This window comes from Lissotriton vulgaris, chromosome 1_1 (assembly GCF_964263255.1).
Source record: "Lissotriton vulgaris chromosome 1_1, aLisVul1.2, whole genome shotgun sequence".
Taxonomy (NCBI): Eukaryota; Metazoa; Chordata; class Amphibia; order Caudata; family Salamandridae; genus Lissotriton; species Lissotriton vulgaris.
The window spans coordinates 1,047,121,302-1,047,143,601 of NC_141685.1; the positions used below are offsets into that span (position 1 = coordinate 1,047,121,302).

Below are 22,300 nucleotides of genomic sequence, written 5' to 3' on the forward strand. Positions count from 1 at the left end.
CACGGGGGGAGGCGCTGAGTGGTCCCTAAATCAGGCACCATAGACGGAGCCTTAGAGCGACAACGCTCCGGATCCTGCGTTGCATCAGCTGACCGACTGGGAAAAGGCGAAGAGCGGCAGTGCTTCTTCGCCTTCTTCTTGTGCTTCGACTTACCAAGGACTTAGAAGACATGGAATCGGACGAGGTGTGGAGGCTCTGAGACCGGTCTCGGGACCTTCCCCTCGAATGAGACCGGGAGCGACGCGGAGCCGACTGCCGGGCCTCCAAGAGATTTCGGGACCACTCCTGCAAAGACTTAGGATTCATGGCCCAGCATACCAGGAGTCAAAGACTCGAAAAGAAGTCGACAAAATGTAAATAAATGTTTAGTCAATAAGTGACTAAAGGGGTAGCTCTCTCCAGATCTGCGCTAGGCTGGCGCGGAAAAAGAAAGAACGGACAGTGTACAGGGTCGGCTTCTAAGTAGACACCGCAACGTCATCCCAGCAATTTATTCTTGTTGACTTCAACTCAATTCATGCAGTCAAGGATTTATTGTCTGAGTTCACCTGAATCCTTGATTTGATTTAACAACTATATTTTAAAAAAAATGTATCAGGTGAATCCAGATCATGGAAGAGGAGTTCTGAATTTTTGATTTCAGTTTGTCTTGTTCATCTCATATCAATTTCAGCAATGAACAGATCTTTGCCTAATCAAAGAAGTGAGACAGTTATTCTGACTTCAATTCATTGTTTTATTTCCAAACGAATCAGAAAACTCTACCCATCAAAAATTCATTGCATCCTGCACATGCATTTTATTTTCTTAGAGGCCCCCAGTTTAAGGCTATGACTCCTGTTGCGGAAAATAAGCCTTTTATTCTTGAAAACAAACAAATGACTCAGGGAAAATATTTTAATGTAATACAGCACATTTTGATGACACTGATTTCAAGAGAAAACAACTATGTGCAAAAAGAACATTTCATACATATAAATAGGTATATGAATACCCTTAGCTACAAGTGGATTAATGCCTAAATGAGGATCTGGTGGAAAATGGATTTCTTCAATGCATATGAAAACCTCAGAAGCGTCTCAAAAATAACTGCTGTTCTCCCAACATACAATCAATCTGAAAAGTAAATTACAAGACAGAATGAGACTCCAGCAAATACATACACAAATTTTAACACTGCTCTCTCAGAAATGTATACATATACTTCCAGTTCACATATATCAATAAACAAGCAATCTCCTAGGTGCTCTTGCATACAAACCTTCTCAGTTTTTGTGCATATACATGTATATAAACGTTATCCGCAGTGTTCTTTGACAGGTACACATATTGGAGAGATATCTATCTATCTTACCTTCGGTAACGCCTTCTCTAGTAGTGCCATGATCTAGCCGCAGATGCCTTACCTTTGAACTTCCAGGCGTCAGGCTGGATCCAGAAGATTTTTGAAAGCAGTACCCCTGCAGTTCGGTAGGTAGTGTCAGTCAACTCCAAGTGTCATCATAGTGACATCCGCATAGTCAATTTAACCACCACTCCTCCACGCTGATATCAGTACTTTTCATGACTTTCTATGCCAGAAGTGCAGAGCCATGAAGTGACAGACCAGGGTGTGTTAAAAAAGGCAACTAGGGCCCTGAAAGGAAAAGCCCTCAACACATGAACCAATCCGCAGTGTGGGGAGAAGGGGTGGCTCGGTAGGGAATTTGCAGCTAGATGATGTCTCTACCAGATAAGGTGTTACCAAAGGTAAGTAACTTGTCCATCTGATAGAGACATCTAGCTGCAGATTCCTTACCTTTGAACAGATCCACAAGCAATGCCATCCTCCGAAAGAGGGACTGCGGAAAGGTTTAGACCAGAAAGTCTTGCAAGACAGAGCGACCAAACAGGCCTTCTCTGCGAAACTGGGAATCCAGGCAAAGATGCCCATGTGGCCACCTGGCAGACATTCGAAATGTGAACACCACGCTGGAGAGCCATAGTGGCCGCTTTTGCCGTGGAATGGGCTCAGCCCTTCAGGAGGATCCTTCTTCGCTAAGGCGTAACAGATTTTGATACAGAGGATAACCCATGAGATACCGGCCTCTTTTGGACAGCACGCCCTTTCTTTCCACCCACGTACCCTATAAATAGTTGGTTATCCACGCAGAACTCTTTAGTTCGATCGAGGTAGAACGATAATGCTCTTTTTGGGTCCAGACGATGGAGACGCACCTCTTCCTTGGAAGGGTGTGGAGGTGCATAGAAGGTGGGTAGAGTAACCGACTGCCCCATATGAAAGGGTGCTACACCTTAGGTAGGAAAGATGCCCTTGTGCTGAGCACCACTTTATCCGGAAAGACCGTCAGGTAAGGAGGCTGTGATGACAGTGCCTGCAGTTCACTCACCCTCTTGGCAGAGGTTATTGCCACTAAGAAGGCTGTATTGATGTTGAGCAGCCTTAGATGGCAGTTGTGCAGCGGCTCAAATGGTGCACACATCCGAAAGGTGAGTGCCAAATTAAGGTCCTACTGTGGCATAATAAAAGATGAAGGAGGAAACAAGTGGGTTAATCCCTACAAGAACCTCTGCACCAGATTTCAAAAGAGAAGACTAATCAGGCAGCCGAAGAAAAGAGGAAAGAGCTGAAAGATTGGCCTTCATGGTGCCGGGCCAAGGAAAGTATGAACAAGAGGATATCAGATAAAGATGCAGATAGAGGGTTGATAGACCATTCTGTACAATATTTACAAAATTTGGACCATCGGCAGGCATATACCGACTTCGTGGAGGGACACCTTGCTGCCAGAATAACCTCACAGACTTCGGGATGTAGGTCAAAAGCTGTCAACTGTCACCTCTCTATCTCCACGGAAGGAGGCAGAGAGTGGACAGGTTCGGGTGGGGAATCCTCCCCTGCTGGAGCGACAGGAGATATTCCCGAAGGGACAGCCTGATCCGAGGATTGATGCTTTGCCAGAAGCTCGGGATAACAGACTCTCCGTACCCAGTTTGGAGCCACAAGAATGATTTGTGCCCGGTCACTCCTGATGTTCTTGAGCTATCTGGGTAGGAAGGGTACGGGTGGAACAACGAACAGGAGGACAGAGCTCCACTTGTGACAAAAAGCTTCACCCTGAGTGGGAGGGATATGCCCAGACGTGGGTCCCGTTCTCTCCATGCCACTGGAGTCAAGCAAGCTAGTCTGATGTGGATGCTTGTTTCTGGTCCAGGGAGGATCTGGCCTGTCAGTTCGGGCTGGACTGTTTCCATGGGGCGCAGGGTTATGACTGATTTGCATATGGCTGGCTCTAAACTGGAATGGCATGGAGAGCAAAAACACGATGGATTTAGGCCCAGATCTCTGCACTCGGGTGAATGTTTGACATTGATCAGCATTCTGTCCATCAGTTGTTCTTTTTGCATTTGGAAACTCCAGAGTGCAAAACTACTGACATTGCACGTTTTCTACAGAGGCGAACGGATCTAACCAAGGTTCTCCCCACTGCTGAAAGAGTCCTTGTGCCACCTCCGGATGGAGATACCACTCATGATCTGCTAGGCACCTTCGGCCTAGTTCGTCCGCTCTGGTGTTCAGAGAACTGGCCAGATGCTGAACCTCCAGGGAAATGCCCTGATGTTCCAGCTTAGTCCAGAGAAGCAAAGTCTCTTGACACAGGGTCCACGACCCCAACCCGCCTTGCTTGTTGCTGTACCACATGGTGGTCGTGCTGTCCGTGAACACCTGAACTAGCCTACCCTATATAGACGGCAATAAGGCTTTAAGTACCAGCCCGATCGCCTGGAGCTCTAACAGTTTTATATGGAGCAGGGCCTCCACCGGAGACCAGAGTCCTCTGATCTCCACCTCTCCCAGATGGTTGCCTCATCCCAGAAGGGACGCCTCTCTCACTACTATGAGGTCTGGATGGGCAAAGGAGAGGGGTCTGCCTCTGACCCAATTGCGGGTTGATAGCCACCACTACAGGTCTTTTGCAGTGCCCTCCAAGATCTGGACCTGGTTGGTGAGATTTTCCCAATGCTGCGGCCTTTGGAACTTCAGGTCCCATTGTAGAGCCGACATGTGCCATCTGGCATGGTCCACAAAAAGGATGCAAGAGGCCATGAGGCCCACCAGCCTCAGGGTCATAAATCCACAATAGAGGCTGAAATATAAGTATCATAATCTAAATATCCTGGACACGCCGCTTGGGGGATAAGCCAGAAACCACCTGTGTCCAGAACTGCTCTGATGAAAGAGAGTGTCTGAGAGTGAGTTAGGTGTGACCTCAGCACGTTGATAGTGAACTCCAGCGAATGCAAGAGGTGTGCCGTAGTCTGGAGAGGGGAGACGACTGATTGGGACAAGCCCACCTTCAACATCCAGTTGTCAAGAAAGGAGAAGACTGGAACCCTTGATCTCCGCAGATGAGCTGCAACTACCGCCATCACCTTGTGAACACCCACGGGGCACTGGTGAGGCCAAAGGGGAGCAAAGCAAACTGAAAGTGCTCCCGGTCCACTGTAAACTGCAGGTAGCAGCGATGAGTCGGTAGGACGGGAATGTGGAAATAGGCATCCTGCAAGTCCAATGTTACCATCCAGTATACTGGGTCTAGGGCAGACAGTGCCTGACCAGACGGAACATCTTGAATATCTCCTTCTTGAGGAAGTAGTTGAGGTCTCAGAGGTTGAGGGTCGGACGGAGGCATCCATCCTTCTTTGGAACCAGGAAATAGCGGGAAAGGCAACCACAGCCTATTTCTGGCCCGGGAACTCTCTCTATAGCTCCCTTGGCCAAGAGAGCCTTGACTTCCTCGCGGAGTAGCACGAGATGATCCTCCGCCTGCCGGTCGTGAGTTGGAGGCATAGAGTGAGAGGTATTCTCGAAGGGTAGACTATCTGCAACACCCACCTGCCCAAGGTGATGTTACGCCAGTGGTGGAGATGATGGCATATCCGGCAACCCACTGGGTGCTCATGACCCCGAAGGACAGGACTAGGAAGGTTTTGAGGTGGAGGAGGGGATAGTGGCTTGGCCTGACTTCTGGTCTCCTGACACTTGAGGGGGGATTAACCGTGGCCAGGGCCCTGCAGAAGTTGATGAACTTGCGGAACCCACTGACTGGAATAGGGTTGGCGCGGTTGGGAGCCCCTACCATAGCCACAAAAGGATTGGAAAGCGGGGCGCTAGGTGGCGCACGAGCAATATGGCCGCAATGGTGTGAGGCTCCTGCAGCTCAGTACAATTATCCAAAAATTAATCCTGCCCAAGAGATCCGAAAATGCATCCTGCCGCACTGCTGTGGTGACTATAACCCAGAGAACTGACGGCGTAAGCTTGAAGCGGGTGGCGCATTGCTGACTGCTGCAACAACACCTCCCTGTACACCGGTGGAGGGGACTGCTTCGCCTGGAGCCTCTGATGGGCGGAACTCGGCACGCGAGTGCCGCGGTGCCCACGTGGCAACTGGGCCCCATTCCTGACTCGGCTGCAATCCCTGTCGCTTGATTTCCCCCCAGCGAGCACTTGAGGATTCCTTCCCCTGTTTAACCGGAGAGGCAGAAGCTGGGAAAACCCTCCCATTCAGCATTGTGACTCCGGTTATCGGATCGCGGAGCACCGTAAGCCGCCATTACAGCCTGCCGCCAGATCGCGGGTGCGCTGACTGCATTAAGCCGAAAGCAGCAGTTTAGTGAGCCCCAGGTGGGCACCTCCCAGGGCCAAAACCACTGCCACTTACAGATCATGCAGCCCTTTACTGCTACGCAGCAACATTGTTCCGGGGGGTGCTGTCGACGCCATGGAGTCGCCCTCCACTATGTAGGTACTCCTACATTCAAAGGCACAACTCTTTCCTGGGCGGATATCTGCAGAGACTTAGTCAACCTAGCTGTGCTGGTTAATCTTCGCCCAGCCTGCAATACTGGGGACCCCAGAGAAATCGAGCCCACTTGCACATTCGGCTCCTGAGAGGGCCCCTCACTTACCATCTCTACTGAGCTGCCCCCCGCTCCGGACACTACCGGCCACCACTGCTCACAGACTCGTTCCACCTGCAACTCGTGGACTGATTGGCCAGAGGGTACTCGACTAATGGTGATCCTGCATTACATTGGCTTGCCACATTGTGCAGCAGCAGCGACCGTTGACCGTGGCCTACCAGGCACTCTGCACCACCTCATGCCGGCTCCGACATTGTGGCCTGCCTCCATGGCCCGAGGCTGCTCCAGCCACACCTTGGATGACTTAGCCTCTAACTGTGATAACTAGCCCTCATACGCCGCCACCGCTGGCACAGCTTGTGTCCATCATCACAGTGGGACTGCGCCTTACTGGTGTCTGCCTTCCTAGTACTGCCTCTTTGCTGTGGCGCACTCTGACCTATGGCTGTCGTGAAACTCAGCACTCCTGCCCGCTGCCATTGCCTGGAACTGCCGGGCTGAACGCTTATGCTTCCCGCACTAGGCAACCCACTACCACTTGTAATTACTACAGGAGACAGGACTTCTTAGGCTCCTTGAGTGGACAAAAATCATAACCTGGGTTGACCTTTATCATAATGGAACGTTCCGGTCGCTAGAACAGCTATTTTTTGAGGTCCGGCCATCTCCATTAGATGTATTCCTTTATGTACAGCTCCAACAAGGCATGCAATGCATTACCCCAGTGTTCCCCCAGGAACCCCCGACTTTATCTCCTTCGCACCTGATCTTACAAGCCACCTCCTCAGGACATGTTGTTTCCAGACTATCACACTATCCACATACAGCAGGAGGTGGCTCCATGCCCCACTCGCAACACTGGAATACAGAGCTAGGCTATGAGCTCACAGACAAACACTGGACTTATTGCTGTTTACAAACAGAACAAATCTCAGCTAGCAGCAGACTACGCGTTACACATTTAAAAAATTAGCATCGCCTATATTACCCTCCAGTCAAAATATACAAGTACAAGCTGAAAGACTCGGATCGCTGTGATAGATGTGGCTCTGTTGGGGCCGACTTCCTCCACCTAGCCTGGGACTGTCCCGGTGTGAATGAGAATTGGGGGCAAGTCTTTGAGGCTTTGGAACAGATGACAGCACTTTCCCTGGAGCACACCCCATTAGTGGCTTTATTGGGCTACACTGTATTCATTATTAAGACCTACCGCCACTTCCTTGCAACTGCTCTGTTAATGGCCAAATGCCGCGTGGCTTGCAGGTGGGGCAGAGGCAGAGCGCCAAAGTTTAAAGACTGGCTCTCCGACCTAATAAACAGTCAGGAACAACTGAATACTCACTCGGAATTACTCCCCCTGGCATCACGGCCCAAAGATATCTGGGACCCTCTGAAACACTACCTCATAAGGCATCCCTTAGCAGCTCCGGCTGCCACTGAACAAGTACAAGCAACATAGATATTTAAAGGTACAGAGTACATGGGATGATCACTTTGCACATTCCAAGTCACCATTTCACCACCCCTCTTCCCATTAAACTCAAAAGATGTTACACTATTGACATATGGATACTGGGTCGTGGATTTTAAACAATTTAGTCTCACTAGTCCCCTCAGTACTCTATTGGTTATAACTGTAAATAGTGCTTTTGTGGCTGCAAAGCTTGATTTCTGGTTTGAGGTTAGGAGAAAACATCATTGAAGGGGTGGATATCTCTTTATACCATGAACTACTTCTGTATGAAAAGACCACCGTATGTGAACTTGCATTAATGTGTCTGTATCTTTTGGAACTTATTGTTGCTGTATTAGGTCACTGAAAATCAATAAATACAATAACAATTTAAAAAAAGGAGCAGAAAGCAGATGCAGGCCAGGGTGCAGTACTGAGGCCCAAGGATTTGGCCATAGCCCGTGAATCCTTGAAGTGCTCATACCCTGGTTCAGCCTTGTCTCCGAAGTAACGTGAGCCATCAAAAGGAATGTCCATGAGGTTTGCCTGGACATCCCCTGAATAACCAGACGTCCTCAGTCAATCTTGGCGTCTGATGGCCACTGTCGAAGAAATTGCTCTGCCCAGCGAGTTCGTTGTGTCAAGCCACAGGGATTGGCGAACTTCACTGCGTCTCTCCCGTCTGATATTGCTTGGGAGAGCAGAATCCAGTCCTCCTCCCTAGACCCTAGGCAGCACTGTGGATCCGTATCCCATATAGAATGGGAGTAACGGCCCAAAAGGCATTCAGTGTTCACCGACCGTAATGCAAGGCTGGTTGAAGAGAACATTTTCTTTCCAAAGGTCTCCAGCCGTTTGGATTCCTCGTATGGAGGGCTGAAAGGGAACGCGCAACAGGAAGTGGAAGCCAGGACCACCAAGCTTTGGGGGTGGGCAGTGAGAATAACTGGGTCACCCAGTGCAGGGCGATGGTGGCGGGCACTTGTTCTATTCACAGGAGCCCCTGTGTTGGGTTTGGATCCGGTGCCCAAAAGAACGTCCATTAAGTCTTCATTAAGAGGCAGCAAGGCACCAGGCTGCAGGACCTCTGTCAATACATTTGTCTTGACCGCCACTGTAGGAAGCTGCAGCTGCATGACCTCCGTAGCCCTACGCACCACCATAGCAAACGTCGCCCCCTCCTCCGTAGCCAGGTTAGGGGGGAGACAGCATGCCAGAATCTGGGGAGGTGTCCAGGCCACTGGCATAAACCAGATCCTCATACCAGTCCATGTCCTGGGGCTGATGGATTTCTAAGGGATGCTTCTCCCCCTCCCAATCCTCTTCATCCAACCAAAAACCTTCAGGAAGGGACTGGTTAGACAATATGAAGCCGTACAGCTTGTTCAGCACCAGTCTCGGCGGAAGCCAGACCAGTTCCGTATCGTCTGGAATGAGGATGGGGGAGCCGGCACCAGAGACCTAGGCGTCGGATGTGGCGTCCGATGCAGCAACGGGGAAGGTCGCTTTAAAGGTTCAACTGGCGCCGGTCCGGACCCAGGAAGGGGTCCAACAGGAGGCCTCAGCCGGAGCCAAAGGTGCAGGACCCATGAAATCTCTTTCACCTGGGTCTGCGGAGCCCGTAGGCACGCCGGCAGGGTCAGGCCACCCAAACATGGCATCGTAAAACTCTTTGCGTTAGGCGGTGGTCGCTCCTGTCCACAGAAAGGGAGGGGGACGCAATGTCGACCCAGGCCACTCAGCAGAGGGGCACCTAGAGTGTCGAGACTACTCCATCTTGCCGCGTGGCGGACAGGGCGAAGTCTAAGCACGCTTCGAATTCTTGTGGTGCCTTTTACCAAACGACTTCGACGAAGAGGACTTTGAGCCCTTGAGCCCTTGGAGGGATGCTCGTACTTTCCTATCGACCAGGAGCAAGATCAACAAGGCGACCAGCACGATGTGTGCCCGACCATGAGCAGCTTCAGAGACCGCTACCTCAAAGCCTTCAGGTGCCATGGCCAGGCAATCAGAGCACAATTACATGTCATGGTCGCACTCTAGGCACCAAAGAGACACATGGTGGGGGTCTGTTCGACATGGTGCGGTAACAGGCTTGAACCCCAAAGTCTTCCTACTGGACATCATAACACACCAAGAGTCGACAAAAGGTAAAAATTAAAAAAAACTCAAAAAGTGACAGGGGGTAGCTCCCTTCAACGGATCAGCTTTGGTTGGTGCAGAAAGAAAAGAACTAACATCTTATATTGACGACGCGGACGTCACGAGGACGATGAACACAACGCCTACGACGTAACGCGAAGTTAATATATATATATATATGTAAATATATATGTGTAAATATATATATATATATATATATATATATATATATATATACACACACGGAAATATATATATGCATATAAATATATATATATATATATATGAGTGAATGTAAAAGTGACTTACCTTCGGTAATGCTATATCTGGGTGAGACACAATCTAGCCGCTATATCTGGGTGAGACACAATCTAGCCGCAAATTCCTTAACTTTTAATTCTCCCCAGGTGCCAGACTGGATCCGGATATTTTTCAGCAGTACCTCTGCATGCCGGGGGACGGTGCCGTAAGGCTCCGCAGTGACGTTGTCTCTGGCTATGACGTCAGTGGAGCCATATAAGTTCCCTCCAGCGCACAGACGTCAGTTACCTCTGTGAAACCTTCTCTGCCAGAACGTGGAGCCATTACAGAAACTGGTTGTGGAAACAGTGTGCCAAAAAAAGATAAAACATCTTTGAAACATTAATTAGGAAGAAACATCAAATGGTATGTTAATACCAGACATGGTTTTTAAAGAAACCCTCAATAAAATCAAAGAAACACTGGGCTACATGAAACTCTGCGCCCTGGTGAGGAATCCCCATATGAGGCAAGAGACCATAAACTCTATAGACCATTCATCAACCTACGACAACAACACCAGGCTGTTTGTTGAACGAGCCATTAGGTGATTATATTGACATTACCATTCCAAAGTAAAATAGAAAACCCACCCTCACACTACCAACCACTTACATTACGAAATGGATGGTTTGGCAACAGCTAAACAAAAACTAAGTGGCCAGGGCAAACATTTTGTTTAGCCCCAACATAGATTGAGATAGTGAACACTGGTATATAAACCCAGTACTAAAAGGGTATAACATTTACCTCAAAGGTAATTCGCAGAGCGGGGAGGATGGGCAGGGCGTTAATGATTGTGCGGCTAGACTGTGTCTCTACCAGATATAGACTTACCGAATGTAAGTAACGTTTACATCTGAAAGAGACATCTAGCCGCAGATTCCTTAACTTTTAATTAAATACTTTAGCTATACTCCCACTGGAGGAGGGTCTGCAAACTAATCCTACAAAAGTTCTTAAAAAGAACAAGCAGGTCAACACTAACAACAGACTAATGTATGTAGGAATCGCAGAACAAGAGCTTGCTTCTTAATAGAACTATGATCACTGTCACAGAACATATCCAAAAAAAAAACCTTACAAGTCCGAGAGAATCGGGTTGAAACCCCCTGAAGAACCATCTGTCAGAAGACAGACCTTAATCCCTGTCCCCCAAAGGGACAAGAACACTTGATGGCCAAAAAAGGTCAAATGTTTGGTAAAAGTAATATAATCTGCATTGTTCAAAACAATAAATAATCAGAGAAAGAACTTCCCTGATGTAGTCCCAAAACAGGACTTTCAGACTTCATTTCCCCAAAGGAAAGATGAACGACAACACCTCCTTGGTTTAAATAACTTACATTGGACAAAATTAATATGCATATTCATCCTATGCACCAATTGCATACATTCTAAACACAAAGCCTCATATATAGACATAAATATATATACAAACATAAATGTGTCACCAGATACTCTGATTGGCCAGCAATTCACAGAATTTCACTGGCAAATAACTACTGCCAGAACGTAAGAACTTATAAAGTTTGCCTCCGTTCAGCCTTCAATGCCATAGTCCGACAGATTGAACACAATTCAGAGCCCTGAATAAGCTCAAATACCAAGCAAGCAAGAAAAAGAAAATCAACCGCATCTTTGATTGAAATCTTTCTTTTTTTCCTTTCTTTTCTTTTTTTAAAACAATATGTTTAACATATAATACAGTCATGTATACTCTGTATACATAAGAACTAACTAGAACTGAGAAACCAGTTCCAAAAAGCACTTTCCAATAATATTAAAAAAAGGGAACGCATCTAAAAGTACAGTTCCGAAATATCTTATGAAATAAATCCTTGTCTACAACAGGCACAAATGATACCAGTGATACAAGACAATATATAACACACAGCAACACATTTCATCATGTATACACCGTATACCAAAAAAACACGGAAAATTAGAGGTTAGGCAACAATACACGGCCCAGAGAAAAAAGCCAACCAACACAATAGGTGACTTGTCATAAGAAAATGCTGTCTGTCAAAAGGTGGCCTAAAGAATTGACACCACAAGAAAACACTGCCATGAATCCTCATGAGATGAGAAATGCTGAAAGTAATAAGTACTTTGTTTCCAGTAGACAGGAAATGTAGATCAGGCAGAACCACGTTTATCAAGAACATCATAGGAAAAAGAAAACCCTATTAGAAAATAGTCTCCAAGGCAAGGAGGCAGCAGACCTAAGTCCGGAGCTCCCGACCCCCAAGTCAAACGAACGGCGAGCAGGAGAAGCGAAACGCCAACAAGCGCAACAAAAATATAAGGAGAGGTGTATGAACGAAAGGGGCACCTGCCAGAAGCATCTGTAACCTGCTACGTCCACTGGAAAGGCAGATCGAGGCGAGAGAAAATCGGCAAGGCGAAAGGAATAAGGAAGCGCAAGATGGCGGCGAGCGCCTGAGGGACGACCCGAGGGCCCAAACGGATCGCTAGCCACCAAGTAAGAGCGATTCAGGGCAGACGCCAAAATAAGCCGCACGCAGGTTATCCAAGCAGCTGCCCCCCCCCCCCACCCTATGCGAAGTCCTAGAAGAACGCCTAACCGACCTCAACGCAAGGCGCAGGGGGAAGAGGGGGGACAACACGAACAACAGGAAGCTGCCATATTTGGTAAGAGTGAAGCCGCGGGTGGCCATCTTGGATGAGGCGGAAGGAGCGAAACGCCGACCAGCGCGACAACAATATAGGGAGAGGCGCACAACCGCAGGAAGCACCCGCCACAACCGGGAAGGCAGGCCGGAGCGAGAGGAAATCCGGAAGGTGGAAGACAGAAGGAAGCGTAAGATAGCGGCGAACTCCTGAGGGAAGATCCGAGAAGCACACAGCTAGCCGCCAAGTAAGAGCGATTCAGAGCAGACGCTTGACAAGCCGCACGCCGAGAACCCACGCAACCGCCCCCTCCCCCAATGCGAAGCTCCGAAAAGACCGCCGAACCGACCGCAATACCAGGCACAAGGGGGAAGAGGGGGAAGAGGGGAGACTGCACGGAAGCGGCCATCTTAGGTAGGAGTTAAGAAGCCAGTGGCGGCCATCTTGCTTAAGCAAACATAGGAGTCTTACAGAACGTAAAACGTAACAATCACCGCAAGCCCATACACGCCAAACAGGGAAGCCGATCAGCAAACAAGGAAGCTGTGGCAGATGGAAGCAAGCCAAGACAAGCCAGATCTGAGACACAATCCCTGCCTGATCGTGATCACCGCTACGCCTTACAGGGAGGCAGGCGAAAGGGGCGGCCATCTTAACTAAGGCGCGAAAGTAAACAAGCAGACACCTCGAGGACGAGGCGCCACAGTACCGTAATAAGCGGTAACCAAAAACTGGGCAAGCGAAGAGCCGAGGTGGGGGACGTTAAGCACCTGGGAACACACCGGATAACCGAGGCAACATCAAGCGAAAGGGTCGCACGAAGCGAACTTGCACCCCCCGCTGTCCAAACAGGCCTGCAGATCAGTCCACGCCGACTGAGGAGGGCCGGAAGAGCAGCCCACCCACCAACAAACCAGAGGTGAAGCCGACAGTCACTTTCAGTGGCTCACAGAGGGCAAACTGCCACACGCACAGTAGCGGTAATTGAGGGCAGGCGAGGGAGCCGCAATCAAAGCAGCACGGAGGCACGAAGCCAGTCACAAAAAAAAGGACGCCACCAGAGTTAAAAAGGATTTTCAAGAACGGGGTTAACACAAGAGCGGAAGAAATAAAATGGGAGATACCGCAGGAGGCTGGCGGAGTCCAGGACCAAGACCAGAGTGGTCAAGTGGCCACCCAGATTCAGGGATTGTAACCTAACCACAGCGACCACCCCAAGCAACAAAGAGGACAAAAGACTAAAAAAAGGACCCACAAAACACCAACCAACAGAAGTGAGACCCCAAACACATCAGGTCAGAAGGGGCTTCGACGCAATGGCAGGGAAAGATGGCAATCAGATTACAAATGTCCAAAAAAAGAACAAAAACGATTTAACTGCCTCACCCGCAAAAGAACGAGGAGAACAAGGCAACGAAACAACCACATTGGAACACTACTAAGGAAGATAACAGAGGGTAATGATCTAGCAAAGGCCACAAAAAAAATAGTGGACAACATCCAAATGGAACTAATAGCAATAAGAGCCGAGCAAAGCAAAGCCAACGGCAGAATAGATGAGGCAGAGAAAAGGATAAGCCAACTGGAAGACCGCGCCAATGTAACGCACAAGGACCTAGGCCTAGTTATAAAGAGAACAACAGCACTACAGAGATCCATGGCAGAGCAAGAAGACAGAAGCCGCAAAGGGAACATAAGACTCCTGGGTGTGCCCGAAGACCAAGAGGACACCCCGGGAGCATGCGCCCTGATGCTGGAAAGCATAATCCCCAAACTGACCGGTCTCATTTTTGACAAACCGCTCGAACTCGTCAAAGCATACCGCATACCAGCAAAGAAGCCAACAAACAGCAACACCCCCAGACCAATAATATGCAAACCACTAAGGGACAATCACACAGATGCAATATTCGCAGTAGCCAGGAAGGGCAAGCCAATGGTGATAAACGGAAAGAAGGTAACAATCACCCAGGACTTCTCTAGGCTAACGGTGGAGGTGAGGAAAGGCTTCCTAGCCCAGCAAGAGACCCTGCGTAAAAATAACATTACTTTCTCCTTCGCAGGACCCTCAAAAATGAGAATCATAGATAGACATGGGAGCAAGACTTTCGATGACCCCAACGAGCTGCACAGATACCTGCAAGGCCCGGCTCCAGAAGAAATGGAGCACCAAAGCCCAGGAGCAAAGAGAAGAGCCTCCACAGACGGGGCAGAAGAAGAGGACATATGATGAGGGCAGAGAGCCCACATCTAGTAATCCCTGAACTTTGAACTCAAATGACCATACCTACCTCGAACATGCGCACACAAACCAACGCACCTACCTCAAACGTCAGGAACGACGGTAAGCGACAAAGAAGGATCAAACAACAGCCATATCCTTTTTTCTTTTCAGTAATGGGTCGTGCATGCTTCTCTCTCCCTACACACTCCAGGCGTGGGAAACTATCACATCGCACCGGCGAAAGAGACTATGTAAGGACTTGGGGGGGGGGGGGGGGGGGGGGTGTGAGGACCCTTGCTGTCGCACACCCGTTTTTCTACAGGCGGGGGGAGGGGGAGTGGGGGGGTGGGAGGAGGACAGAGGGGGCGGGCGGGACAGGTGGACATGAAGGCTAACGAGACAACAGGCATTTGTGCAACGTATAATTCCTTTTTCTTCCTTTGCTATATCCATTCCTTACCTACAACCCCTCTCCACACACTCAAACCCTGGGGGGGGGGGCACTCAGGGCTCACAATGGAACAAAGACTGGTATCACGGAGTCAGGTCAGAAAGAAGACAGAAACACCAGCGAAAACACGAAACCCCCATGACAGACCAAACAAGAGCCAGCCTAGCCACGAACCTAAAGGTGGTGTCCATGAACGTTAAAGGCCTGAACCATCCAATCAAACGCAGGAAAATACTAGAGCACTTGGAAAAACTTAAAGGGGATATATACATGCTACAAGAGACCAAACTCTCAGAGGAAGAAGCAAAGCTACTCAAAGCAAGATGGATAGGAGACGTCCTATGCTCGCCAGCAAAGGGGAAGAAACGAGGTGTAATAACCATCCTAAGCAAGAAGGCCAACCTTACCATCCAAACGACAAACACGGACGAAGACGGACGCCTGCTTATAGCAAGCGTCCAGAAAGGTAACGATCGGATACACGTTGCCAACATCTATGGACCAAATTCTGAAGACAAACAGTTCTGGCAAATGGTGGACAGCAAGCTCAGTGACCTACCGCAGGAAGACCTTCTGATCGCAGCGGGTGACATGAACAAGACGATGGATCAGGCTACGGATAGGCACCCAACCAGACCAAGCCACAACTCCCAAAGCAGCAACACCCTGAAAGACCTATGCATCAAACACCACCTAGCAGACCCATGGAGGCTACAGCACCTAACAGCGCGTGAGTACACCTTCTACTCGCACCCGCACAATTCCTACAGCAGGATCGATTATATACTGATGTCCAACAACCATACACACCTAATCGACAACACGGAGATCGCCCCAATAACCATCTCCGACCACGCGCACGTATCCCTCGCCCTGAGCGGCAAACACAACGATAACCCGACGAGAAGATGGAGACTGAATGAGGACATCCTACAGAACAAAGAGAATGTGAAAGAGATAGAGGCGGCACTAAAGGACTACCTTGAACACAACGATAACAGCGAGGTTGGGAAAAGCACCATTTGGGACGCCCTCAAAGCGACACTAAGAGGCAAACTGATAAACATCAAATCGAGAATGAACAGGAGCAGGAAAAAAAAAATCTCAGAGATAGAAGACGAAATAGCAGCACTGGAAAGAGGCCACTGCGCAAACATAGCAGACAAGAACACACTCACCACGCTCACAAAAAAGAAATACGAACTGAACAAAATTCTGAGCGAACGAGCGGGTTCGTGGCTAACAAAATTCAAATCTGTAAATCTGTGCAGGGCCAACAAAGCAGGGAAACAGCTGGCGTCCTACCTCAAAGCGAAGCAAAGGCAACACACAATAGCAGCAATAACAGACAAAACAAATAAATCGCAAACAACAAACAAAGGAATACTAGAAGTCTTCAGACAGTTCTACCAAGAACTATATTCCGAAGATAAGAACCTGAGCAGAGATGGAGGTTGCGCTCTCCTAAAAGACATCAACCTGCCAGAACTCAAAGAGGAGGAGAGAGCACCCCTCGAAGCAGACATAACGGAAGAAGAAATTGAAGCGGCAATCAGCCAGCTAAAACGGAACAAAGCGCCAGGACCGGACGGATACACCACTGTGTTCTACAAAACATTCTGCCAAAAAAATCAAAAGAATACTGTCGGAAACATACTCCGCCTGCATACACAATGGCAAGATGACAAACACCATGAGTGAAGCCAACATCACAATAATCCCCAAGGAGGGGAAAGACCCTCAGTACCCGCAGAACTACAGCCCCATTTCGCTAATAAATGTCGATTGCAAAATCTATGCGAAGGTGCTGGCAAATAGACTAAACAGAGTCCTACCAGACATCATCCACAACTCACAAGTGGGATACATCAAACACAGACTATCGCAAGACAACACAAGGTTACTATGCCACCTAATCAACCACACAACACAGAGCAGCGAGCAGGCAGTCATGATAGCGCTGGATGCGGAGAAGGCTTTTGATAGAGTCTCGTGGCCTTCCTTAGGAACTGCATGGCAAAGTTCGGCCTAGGGGAGAAATACATAGCAATGGTGATGGCCCTATACAACAAACCCAGAGCAAAAATAGTGGTGAATGGAAGCGCATCTGAGACGCTCACACTAGGAAGAGGAACAAGGCAAGGATGCCCACTGTCACCAGGCCTCTTCCTACTGGCACTAGAACCCCTACTAGCGAAAATCAGAGACAATGAGAGGATTACGGGTGTTAAGGTCAAAGAGAAAACAGTCAAACTGGCAGCATACGCAGACGACATCCTTATCACAACCACAAACCCATCAACGTCAATAACAGCGCTCATGGACACAATAGGAGAATACGCAGAAGCATCAGGATACAAACTCAACAAAGAAAAATCGGAGTGCAAACCAATGAACATCCATACCACAAAAGAAGTACTCGGGAACTCAGGCCTAGCCTGGCAAACAAAACCACTCAAGTACCTGGGGCTACAGTTTGGAAGAGACCTAACATCCACACTACAACACAATGAGGACTCATTGCTAAAAAAAATAAAAGAAAGACTAGAACTGTAGTCGCCAAAATACATCACCTGGTGGGGAAGGATAGAAACGATAAAAATGATGATAACACCCGCAATAAACTACACGCTAAACATGCTACCAATCCCAATGACAGAAAGTTTCCACAAGAGATTGGACAGCATGATCAACACCTTCCTATGGAGAAACAAAAGACCCAGAATCAGCCTACCCAAACTGAGACTAACGAAAGAACTCGGAGGCCTCAACCTGGCAAACTTTAAAGTCTACCAAACAGCGTGCCTGGCGAAACAAGGGATGGCATGGATTGAAGACACGCAAACGTACAAACCAGTCTGGCTAGAGCTGGAGAAAGATCTCCTGGGAGGTCTTGACCCGATAGCTCTACTAACGGCAAACAAACACCCCCTAAGGTCGAACCCAATACTGAAACACACCAGAGAAGCGCTGATGAAAATTGACAGGCGAATGATACAGAAGCTGAGAGGCACAACATGGGAATCCATCTGGTTCAACACAAAAGTAACATATCAAGGGGCAACAATGAACGACACATGGATCAAGAAAGGAATCGGCCTCCCCAAACAGATGGAAACCAAGGGAAAACAGCTGACATTTCAAAACATACAACAACTAAACGACCTTCCAAACAAAGAGCTATACAACTTTCTAAAGATCAAAACTGCCATAACCAGAACTAACTTACACAGAGAAGAACCGGGCATCGTCAAATACGTAAAAACCCTAAACTCAGCAGGCCACCAAACAGCAAAGATCTATAAACTACTAAGCCCTTCCACACTGTTGCAAAACAAAAAAACGACAAATTCATGGGAGACACTTCTAGGCAGACAGCTAAATGAAAAAGAACAGGCACAAATGTGGAGCTCAGCAACAACGAACAAAATAACCCCACAACTGGCACAAACGAAACACTGAATCCTCCACAGAGCCTACTGGACCCCGTCCAGGCTCCACAAAGTTGGCATCGCAGAATCAAGCAACTGCTGGAACTGTCAGAAGGAGGAAGGCACCCTCGAACATCTCATCTTCGAATGCGTGAAAATCAAGAAGCTCTGGGCGCAGATCAACGCATTCATAAACGATATGCTCAAAATAGACTTAACAATCAGCTATGCTAGCCTGGCGACAGGGCACCTAACCGCGAACCTAAACAACAGAGAAGAGAGAACCCTACTAGACCTGCTACTCACAGCGGCCCTAAAGATAATCCTAACGAACTGGAAAAACACTGCAAAAGCAAACTTCAAAACATGGATTAACTGGGTCACCTTCCTGAGAGGAGCAGACAACATAACAGGCAACTTCTCGAAAGAACACACCCCCAAGGGGCCCATGTGGAGCCCACTCGACGAACACTTAAGGACAACGCAATAAACCCCCCCCCCCCCCTTCCCTCTTTTTTCTTTCTTTTTTCTCTTCTCTCACCAGGATAAGCCAAGAAATATAGCTAACACAAATGCACTGTATACAAGAAATACAAATTGCCAATGTATATTCCACTTATATTTTTCAATAAAAAAATTTTTATAAATCAAAAAAAAAAAAAAAAAGAAAATAGTCTCCAAGACTTATATTGATGATTGCCAACCAAATAAACGTTGGTTTTGAGACAGGTTGGAGCAACGTGTGCATCACAAACCTTTGGCTGCCAATTTACTGTACCACTAAGTGGAGCAGGGATAGGGATTGCCTGCATTTGAGGAAATATTGATGTCTACACTAGACACTGTTCCTTTACCCTAAAGGTGGAACTCACAAGCAAAACGCATGCAAAGCATATACTCTAACCTAGAGTGACGCTCCAACTTGCTCAATCTCTTCGAAGAAAAGAAGCACTCATAATAAATACGAAGTCTGTTCAAAAAGAGAAAACAAACTGCACTGAATCCACTGGTTAAGAAAAAAACATAGAAGCATAACACTGTAAATGTAACGGAACCCCTGGAGGAAAAGAGCGGGTATTAGTTCACTACCATAGTCCGCAAGAGAACATAAAATGAAGTCCAATAAAGACTAAGCTGTATATTAGAGAGATCTATAGTATAGAAATAGACTACAAAAGTAATATTTCTGAAGAGCTATACAATAGCAAACTAATACTCCAGGTAGAGTAAAGCGAAACAAAAAGGGGATGATGGACGGAGCGTTTGAGCAAATCAAACACTCACCCCCAGTCAACTGATCTGGGTTTAATCCATCACCATTCTTCAGCTCACTCAGTCACCCAGTTCAGACATAGCCATATGCAAATCAGTCTTACCCTGTGCCTCATGGGTACAGTCCAGCCCGAACTGCCAAGCCATGTCTTCCCTGGACCGGAAACAAGCATCCTGGGACTGGTTTCGTATTCATAATCCTCATCAGCCAGGCTATCTTGAATCCAGTGGCCAAGTGAGCAAGGGACTCACGTCTGAGCATACCCTGCCAACTTAGGGCGAACAAAGCGAAACAAAAAGGGGATGATGGACGGAGCGTTTGAGCAAATCAAACACTCACCCCAGTCAACTGATCTGGGTTTAATCCATCACCATTCTTTAGCTCACTCAGCCACCCCAGTTCAGACATAGCCATATACAAATCAGTCTGACCCTGTGCCTCATGGGAACAGTCCAGCCCGAACTGCCAAGCCATGTCTTCCCTTGACCGGAAACAAGCATCCTGGGACCGGTTTCGGATTCATAATCCTCATCAGCCAGGCTATCTTGAATCCAGTGGCCAAGTGAGCAAGGGACTCATGTCTGAGCATACCCTGCCAACTTAGGGCGAACAAAGCGAAACAAAAAGGGGATGATGGACGGAGCGTTTGAGCAAATCAAACACTCACCCCCAGTCAACTGATCTGGGTTTAATCCATCACCATTCTTTAGCTCACTCAGCCACCCCAGTTCAGACCGGTCCTCGGAAGCTTGTTTCCGGTCCAGGGAAGACATGCTTTGGCAGTTCGGGCTGGACTTTTCCCATGAGGCACAGGGTCAGACTGATTTGCATATAGCCATGTCTGAACTGGGGTGGCAGAGTGGGCTAAAGAACGGTGATGGATTAAACCCAGATCTTTTGACTGGGTGTGAGTGTTTGATTGATTCAGATTCTCCGTCCATCACCACCCCCTTTTGTACTGGTTTTGGCCGCCATAAGTGTGGCAGGGTATCCTCAGATGTGAGTTCCTTGCTCACTTTGCCACTGGATTCAAGCAAGCCGGGCTGAAGACGGCTGGAATGCCAGGAACCGGTCCTCGGAAGCTTGTTTACGGTCCAGGGAAGACATGGCTTGGCAGTTCGGGCTGGACTGTTCCCATGAGGCACAGGTTCAGACTGATTTGCACATAGCCATGTCTGAACTGGGGTGGCAGAGTGGGCTAAAGAACGGTGATGGATTAAACCCAGATCTTTTGACTGGGTGTGAGTGTTTGATTGATTCAGATGCTCCGTCCATCACCACCCCCTTTTGTACCAGGTAGAGTAAGGCACGTACCCAACAAGCTGGCAGTGGTCACTTCCCTGCTTAAAAAGTCTTCATTAGACCCCACAATTCCTGCACACTTCAGACCTATATCGCTCCTGCCCTACCCGATAAAGATTGTAGAAAAATTAGTCAGTAGGTCCTTGTCAGGCTACTTGGAAGATAATTGCCTATTGGACAAGGATCAGTTTGGCTTCCGCCCAGGACATGGAACGGAAACTGCACTGGCGACCATGTTGGACACTCTTCGAATGCGAGCTGACAGTGGCAACTCCTCAGTACTAGTACTGTTGGATATATCGGCGCATTCGACACGGTCAGCCATGCAGTCCTGGTGCACAGACTGGAGAAACTGGGTGTGAAGGGCAGGGCCTTGAATTGGCTCCAATCCTATCTGATGGGCAGACAGCAGGTAGTGACCCTGGCCCCATTTACCTCCCCCAAGTCTCGGGTTGGCCACGGAGTACCACAGGGTTCTTCGATTAGCCCGATTCTTTCTAATTTGTATCTACAGCCTCTGATCCCTATGATAAAGTCATATGGGATTGATCTGGTTAACTACGCCGATGACACCCAATTGGTGTTCTCCTTAGAGGGAAAGCAGGCAGTGACCATGGAGACCTTCCAGAACTGTATGAGTAAGGTCTCCAAGTTGCTGAAACTAAACTCTCTCCAATTTAACGAGGGGAAGACTGAGGTAGTCTATTGCCAAACACCGAAAATGAGCCAGCAGCCGTCCTGTGAGATCAGGCTCGCATCGGTGCGCAAGATACTAACCCTCGGCGGTATTGTTTTCGTATCGTATTTACTTACTAAAACTAATCTTTTGATCGGAAAGCTCGTGGAAGGCCGTCGGCCCTACGCGCTTTAGGCCAACCTGCAGTCGAAGGAACAAACTTCTTTCAAATTCTGCCCTTGGATTCACGCAAAATACCAGCGAACCGACTCACACGAAGTGTGTAACCTGTGTTTGTCCCCCGAACACAGAGAACAAGACTGCGATGCATGTCAGGCTTTCCGCTCCAAGAAAACACTTTGCGACCGTCAGGCTCGACACGCAACATGCAGAGCCAGCACACAAGCTCCATTCCGGACATCTTTGGGCAACAATCGGTCGAAAAGGCCGGAGAGGCCATGGGAACCGAGGAGGAGGAGCAG

General features: G+C 48.3%; 1 long non-coding RNA gene across 1 annotated transcript in view; it reads right to left on the reverse strand.

Moving 5' to 3' along the window:
* Nucleotides 1-884: 884 nt before the first annotated feature.
* LOC147748497 (uncharacterized) overlaps nucleotides 885-22,300 on the reverse strand; it is a 272,878-nt gene continuing 251,462 nt past the window's right edge. Inside the window, exon 5 of the long non-coding RNA XR_015309398.1 lies at nucleotides 885-1,117. This is a non-coding gene — a long non-coding RNA (uncharacterized LOC147748497). The remainder of the gene's footprint in view (nucleotides 1,118-22,300) is intronic.